This window comes from Pseudopipra pipra, chromosome W, assembly GCF_036250125.1.
Source record: "Pseudopipra pipra isolate bDixPip1 chromosome W, bDixPip1.hap1, whole genome shotgun sequence".
NCBI lineage: Eukaryota > Metazoa > Chordata > Aves > Passeriformes > Pipridae > Pseudopipra > Pseudopipra pipra.
The window spans coordinates 14244565-14251652 of record NC_087580.1 but is presented as its reverse complement, the minus strand read 5'-3'; the positions used below and the strand labels follow the sequence as shown (position 1 = coordinate 14251652).

Sequence of the window (7088 nt, the reverse complement as noted above, 5' to 3'; positions counted from 1 at the left end):
AAAAGGTGGGCACTGACTGCTGCTGAAGTGCCTTGTGCCACCTCACCCAGGAGGAAGCTGAGGCACAGCCCAGCTCCTGTCAGTGCTGAAGTCGCACCCACTGCCCCTGATTTGTCATTTGAGGTGTGCCAGGGGAGATTTAGTTTGGCTCTTGGGAAAGTTTTTTCCCCAAAAGGGCTGTCCAGCCCTGGCACAGCTGCCCAGGGCAGCAGCGGTGGCGTCCTCATCCCTGTCCAGGTTTAAAAGCCGTGTGGCTCTTGGGGACATGGGTTAGTGGTGGCCTTGGCAGTGCTGGGGGACGGTTCTCTGCGGGCATTTCCCGCACAGGGTTCCGCGACTCCGCGTCCCCGGCGCTGCGGGGCGGTTCAGTGCCGGGCCCTGCCGGCGGCTTCTTTATTGGAATCTTTCCTTTCTGCTTCGCCCTCCCCGCTCGCTGCGGCAGAAACGAAACCGCCGGTCCCGCCCCGCGCTGCTGCGGGCGCCGGGCGGAGGCGCAGCCGGGGCACGGGGGGTCCCCCCGCACCCCCTACCCCGAGCACGCCCCGAGTCCCCCCCGGCCCCGCGGCCGCGTTCCGGTCCCGCCCCCCCGGCCCCGCCCCGCGGCTGCGCGGCCCGGCGGGAGCGGAGCGGGAGCGATGGTGAGCGGGGTCCGCGGGCCGGGAGCCCGGGCTGGGGCAGCGGCGGCCCCGGGGCTGGGCGGGGGAGCGCGGCCAGGAGGGCGCTGGAGGCTCCTCGGTCCCACCAGGGCGGCACCGAGCGGGGTCTCTGCTCTGCCCGCAGGTGCCCGAGCTGGAGAAAGCCACGGTCCGGATCCGGCAGCCCGAGCGCGTGCGGGGGATCCTCCGGACCCTCCGGGAGCAGGGGGTGGCCAAGCTGCAGGTACCGGCCCCGGCGGGGCAGGAGGTGCATCGCTCACGCTCCGTCCTTGTCTCAGCTGGCCCTTCCTCACCCCCCCGGCTGCGGCGCGGTGTGCAGGCGGAGGGGAGAAGCCCCAGAGGAGACGGAGGACGGGGCTGGTGGCTCTCCCCGGACGGTCCTTTTGGCTCCCGGTTATGAAGCTCCCGACTCCCCAACCCCCTCCTCCGCCCAGGCAGGATGGAGCCATTCGGTGCTGATAATAGCGCCGGGGTGGGAGGGTGAGGACACCGTCTGCCCCTGTCGCTGCCAGCGTGCGCCCTGGCAGCACCTTGGCTTGCTCTGGCTGGGGCAGAGTGCGCTGGGGCACACACAGATGTTGTTTTTTCCCCTCTTCCAGGTCACTTCTGACTTTGACATGACACTGAGCAGGTTTGGATGCAAGGGCAGGCGCTGCCCCACATCTCACAGTGAGTGGAAGCTGCTGTTTTTACTGTCACTAGTTCTGTTTGGTTTCTGCATTTGTGTTTTTCATCACTGTGGTTTCTGTCATCCTCTGTCCCCTCCTGTGCCAAACCTGACTGCTCCTCCTGCGGCTCTGGGCCTCACTGCCTGGTCCTGGCCACCCACCGCCCATTGCAGGAGCCGTGTCCTGGGCTGTCCATCTCCATCCCACTCTCCCAGCAGAGCCAGGCCCTGTGCTCGGCGCCTGTTGGGACTCCACAGCTGTGCCACCGCAGCTTGTTTTGGGAGGAGCCGGCGCTGAGATGCAGGAGAGCTGCTGTTAGAAAGGCTTTTAATGTCTCTGTGCCATTGTCATTGTATTGTCCTTGCAGATATCCTCGATACCAGCCGTGTTGTCAGTGAGGACGGCAGGAAGAAGGTGGGTGCTGTGTGTAGGACACCCTGTCACCCGTCATTGTAAGGTCGCACTGGCTGGCGTGGCAACTCTCCTGGCTGTGCTGGCTGCCAGGCTGGAGGGGGAAGTGTCCAGGCTGCATTTCAGCCAGCAGTGACAGAGGAGAAGTTCAAAAGGGAAATTGAATTTGCATGCACAGCTGTGGGTGTTTCAGCTCAATAAGAGGAGGAAGGGGAGGGATGTTTGTACCTGCAGTGTCTGTCTGGAGTGAGGTGAGGGTCAGCCAGGCTGCCAAGAGCTCCAGGTGTGCTCAGAGGGAAGCTGCTCAGTGACACAGTTTGGTTGTGTTTAGGAAGTGTGATGCTTTGGAAGACTTCAGAAATGCTGGTTGTGTTGTTAATAGTCTGTTTAGACCTGATGTTCACTCTGTTCTTTTCCCTCTGTCCGACACTCCAGCTGAAGGACCTGGTGCACTATTACTATCCCATTGGAATTGATCCCAACTGGACTCTGGAAGAGAAATGTCCCCTCATGGTGGAGTGGTGAGTGCTGTGCATGATGATCTTGACCTTGCCCTGACAACCTCTTGTCCCCAAGGACTGCAGGATGCAAGGCTTGAGCTGTTCCTGGGCTTTGTGGTGATCCTGGGGAATTTAGTTGTGATTCTGACCACCGAGGGCCTCTGCCCCAGAGCTCACTGCTGCCTTTCCCCAGGTGGGCCAGGGCCCATGAGCTGCTGGTGCAGCAGAAGATCTGCAAAGATGACATAGCCCAGATTGTCAGAGAGTCCGAAGTGATGCTGAGGTGTGGACATGGGGCTGTGGTGCTGAGTTATGGACATGGGGCTGTGGTGCTGAGTTATGGACATGGGGCTGTGGTGCTGAGTTATGGACATGGGGCTGTGGTGCTGAGTTATGGACATGGGGCTGTGGTGCTGAGTTATGGACATGGGGCTGTGGTGCTGAGGCACAGGCACAGGGCTTGGCTGCCCTCGGCCCTTCTCTCCTGCCTGTGCAGCCAGGTTTCTCTGCTGTCACCAGGCTCTGTGCTGCTGAGCTCACTCCCTGGCTGCAGGCTGCTCCCTTCCTGCGCAGAAACCGCTTCCCCCTCCCTTGGGCCTTGGCGAGGAGCAGCCGAGGGGCCGGCACTGGGCATGGCTCTCCATGTGCAGGGCGGGATGCGGGGGCAGCTCCTGGCTTCCAGCAGAGATTTGTTCTCTGCACTGGAGCTGCTGGGCCTTGTCCAGGACCTTGACTCAGCAGCAGATTTCACCCACAGCACAAAACCTTTGCTCTAAAACTTGCTGCTACAGCTGCCCTGGCAGCGATGGCCCTAAGGCTGGCTCAGGGAGCTGGGCTTTGACTGAGCTCCCAGGCTCAGGGAGGAGATGGCACCGTACGTCTGGGTTTTCTTGAGCCCAAGTTCCCCTTCTGCATGGAATTGTGTCCTGGCAGACTGAGGCTGTCACAGGTTGGCCTGATGGTCCTGCCAACCAGTCTGACCTGTTGCACATTTCCCACGTGGTTCCTGGCAGTGCCCTGTGCCCCCGCTGAGCAGGAGGTGTGATCAGGAGGTGCCAGGCAAAGGGCTGGAGTGCTCCATGTTCCCGTGAGCACCCGCCCGACCACTATGCCCAGAGCTCTCCGGGGTTCTGCACAGGGAAGGCCACAGGAATGCTGGTGCCACGGAGAGCTCGTGCTGTTTGCAGAGCTCACCTGTGTGTTTCTGTTTGGGAAGTGCTGGACAGAAACAGGAGCTGGGCTGGGCACGCTGCCAGCCCAGAACACCGGGCACCGTGCTGGGAGCTGGTAACACAACCCCATGCAATGGACACTCCTGCTCTAGGGATGGCTTCAAGGAATTCTTTGATCAGCTGCACAAGAACAATGTCCCCCTGTTCATCTTCTCTGCTAGCGTCGGTGACGTCCTGGAGGAGATTATCCGCCAGGCCAGCGTCTTCTACTCCAACGTCAACGTGGTGTCCAACTACATGGACTTTGATGATGACGTGAGTTTCTGCACCACACTGGTGTGGTGAGAGGAAAGGTGTGGGCTGGGACCAAGGGCTGGGACACGATTAACAGTGCCACCACTGGGTTAAGAGCTGTCTGTCTGTCTGTCCTGTGTGCTCAGGGAGTCCTCACGCACTTCAAGGCACCCCTCATCCACACCTACCACAAGAACAACACCGTGCTGCAGGCACAGATTACTTCCAGCAGCTGAGCACGAGGACGAACATCATCCTGCTCGGGGACTCCATGGGTGACCTGACGATGGCAGATGGCATTCCCAGCGTGGAGAATATCCTCAAGATTGGCTTTCTCAATGACAAGGTGGGTGTGAGGAGCAGTGTTGTGTTTCCCTGCCAACCTTCCCCAGGTGCCAAGCTTTGGGGCAGCAGGGAGGGGCAGTGATGTGGAGGGGAGCTCCTGCTGCGTCTGGGGCATTGTCAGGGTGGTTATTGATCCCCTTTCCAGCAGCGAGGGCTGTGGGTGCAGTATCTCCGCCCTCAGCTGTTGGTGTTCACAGTCTTCCCCCCTCCCCACCCTGTCCTGAGGGCCGTGCTGTAGGTGGAAGAGCGGAGGGGGAAGTACCTGGAAGCCTATGACATCGTGCTGGAGAGCGACGAGACGCTGGGCGTGGTCAGTGGGATTCTCCGGTACATCCTTACTGAGACATGAGCTGGGAAGAGGCATCCCAGCTCCGGCCCCGCAGCAGGCACTGGGCAGGGAATGTCCTCCCCGGGACAGAGCTGGAGGGAATCTGCTGGTACTGGCTGGGCTCCGTCCTGACCTCACTAATGCCCTCAGCCCTGGAGAGGGAGAGAAGAGATGGAGGAATCTTCTCCATTCCCTTTACCCCAACTCCCTGGTTCTGCTGCTTCCCTCTTGGACTGGCTTCATCCAACTTGGACTTCATCCCACTGGGAATTCAGGCCCTCTACCTCCCAAGGCCACAACAAACCATTCCATGTTTCAGGAAGAGATATTCTGCACCTGCTTCAGCAGCTGAGTGTGGAATGGAGATGGTTTGCTGTGGGACAGACCCGGTTTAGATGAAGTTTTAGAGTCACTGTGTTCTTCACTAAGAAAACAAATCTCTCTTGTCCTGTTTTCCTGTTTCTGAGCCCTGCTGCCCCCACTGGGCTGGTGTGGCCCTGCCAGGCATCGCATTGCCCAGCCCTACATCCCTCATGGAAACCTGCAACTCCCTGGCCTTGGGTCCCACCTCGTCCCTCTTGCACCAAGACAATTCTTACTGTGGACAAAAAGCTTTTCCAGCCGTCCCTGAAGGCCCCAGAACTCAACTGCTGCTGCTGCCCAAACCCAGAAGTAAGTTTGTCTGCCAGGGTTGGGGCTGGGGTTTGGGTGGGGTGGGAGAGGAGAGGCCAGCCGGCAGCATTTTGGGTTTTAAGGAACGTTTGAGCTGTCTGTGTTTCTGTCCTAAACTTCTGGGCTGATCCTAGGCTGATCCCAGGGTCTCGGAGCAGCAATAGGAAAAACCCCTTGTTGTTTCTTACGATGGATTAGTGGGATGGGGGAGACCTCCAGGCCTTAGGGTGCCAGCCCCATCACCTGCAGGTGAATGCCCTTCCCCCCACCCCAGCACGTGGCCGGCGACCCCGCAAGGAGCCCACACAAACCACCAGGGAGGGACGGACGAAAGAGAGAGTTTATTTGTGGGGTAGGGGTTTATAAGGCTTTTAGGAGGGTCAAAAGGGGGCCAATCACCAGTTCAGGGGCACAGAAAAAACCAATCAGGTAAGGGGTCAACAGCCAACAGGAAGGGGTTAACAAGGACCAATGAGAAACACCTCAGGACACCTTCCCAGGATACTCCTGTATGGGAGACAAGTCCCTCACAGGGGGTGTCGGGAAGAAGAAACAGTAACCTTGCAGAAAATACAAAAGGCCATTTTGAAACATGTTTAAACCACATTAAAACCTTCTGTTTCTATAACATTTGTACTGTTTTCTTCTTTTTCTTCACTAGTCCATCTCTGACAGGACTTCTTCCATCCTGCATATGGCAAATCCATTGCCACAGCTCCTCCTTTTCTGTTTCCTAAAGCTGGATATGCTTTAAATGATTGAGAGGTTCTGGCACAACTGAGCAAGCATGGAAAGACACACGTAAAGAGAAACACTACGGAAAGTCCAAGTACGATAACTACAATAATTTTCTTAATAGTGGAAGAGAGGCCTTTGAAGGGCAGCCAGTCGAAAAAATCATCAAAGGTCAGAGGATCAACTTACTTGATTTCATGAACTAAGGACTTGAGCCGATTAATCTGGGAGTGGATAGATTGGGAGTGATCAGAGAAGTTGAGGCAGCAGAGGCCTTCAAACTCCTGACACCCATGGCCATTTACTAGAAGGAGAAAATCTATTGCAGCACGATTTTGTAACAAGGCCTTCTTATTGGTTTGGGTATCTTGAAAGAGATCATCAAGGGCAGCACTGGTGGCATCAGCTTCTTTTGCAAGCCAACATCCCATTCTGGTAAGGAGCATTAAGGCTTTTGTGGAGCTGACAACTGGAAGCAGACCACTTAGAATGTTTGCGGTGTCGGACCAAAAAAGCATGTTGGAATTGCATTCTGCTGTGAATTCACTCAAGGACTGCAATTTTGCTAAGGGATGTTCTTCAACTGGAGGTGGGGGTGCTGCAGTCACAGGGACCTGCACTGCCTTAGGTGGAGAAGGTGGTTTTGGTTGTGATGGATAGAAGTTAAGAGGTGGGTGTAAACCTTGGAATTGCCTGCGCACTCTATGACGTGGGAAGGGTGAGGTTGTTTGGAGGTTACTGTTTCTTTTTGCACGATTTTTGGGAGGCTTTACAGGTAAAGATTTCATAAGGGTAGCTGGATTGTACAGTCCTAATTTTCCAAATGTGCAGGGGCCTCCAGCAGCTAATCTAGGAATCATATTCCAGATTCTAAGTCCACAAATTAAAAAGACTCCTTTTGGAAGAATAACTGAATCAGGGGTAGCATGTATCTGGAAAGGAACCTCTTCCTTGCACCAGAAACTGAAATTGGAATAAGGTCCATAAGAGGTGACATTAATTAATTCAGGAGGGGCAACATATTTGTTGTGAATGAAGTAAAAACAGAGAGGAGATATGATACTCCCCAAGATTTCTAATTCCTCAGGTCTCTGCCACTGATAGCTAAATGTCTGTCTGTCATGTGAAGTTTTTGCTGGTCTTGTGAGACAGTCCAAGAATGGATTCTTGAACTGATCGTGGTCATCACACCAGGGGATATATTGATTTCTAAAATCACCCCATTCTCTGGGTGTCCAGGGGATTCCTACCAGACAGGTCTTAAAAGGGTGAGAGGGATCTAAGGTAGAGAGACAGATAGAGTCAGT

The 7088-nt window shown here is 56.1% G+C and overlaps 1 pseudogene; it reads left to right on the top strand.

Annotated features, from left to right (window-relative positions):
• Positions 1-265: 265 nt before the first annotated feature.
• Positions 266-5101, top strand: LOC135404862 (7-methylguanosine phosphate-specific 5'-nucleotidase-like; annotated as a pseudogene).
• Positions 5102-7088: the final 1987 nt, after the last annotated feature.